General features: G+C 42.3%; 1 pseudogene; it reads right to left on the bottom strand.

Annotated features, from left to right (window-relative positions):
* LOC109468068 overlaps window positions 1-222 on the bottom strand; it is a 30,854-nt pseudogene that overhangs the window by 20,045 nt on the left and 10,587 nt on the right.

The raw sequence follows: 222 nt of genomic DNA, 5'->3' as shown, positions 1-222 counted from the left end.
GGGGGGGGGAGAGGAAAGAAAAACATGGGGAGAGGTAAGAAAAACATGGAGAGAGGTAAGAAAAACATGGAGAGAGGTAAGAAAAACATGGAGAGAGGTAAGAAAAACATGGAGAGAGGTAAGAAAAACATGGGGAGAGGTACGAAAAACATGGAGAGAGGTAAGAAAAACATGGAGAGAGGTAAGAAAAACATGGAGAGAGGTAAGAAAAACATGGGGAGA

Source organism: Branchiostoma belcheri, unplaced genomic scaffold, assembly GCF_001625305.1.
Source record: "Branchiostoma belcheri isolate BF01 breed outbred unplaced genomic scaffold, Haploidv18h27 scaffold190, whole genome shotgun sequence".
In the NCBI taxonomy this organism is placed as follows: domain Eukaryota; kingdom Metazoa; phylum Chordata; class Leptocardii; order Amphioxiformes; family Branchiostomatidae; genus Branchiostoma; species Branchiostoma belcheri.
Note: the sequence above shows the minus strand (reverse complement) of the source record. Positions and strands in the feature narration are given on the sequence as shown.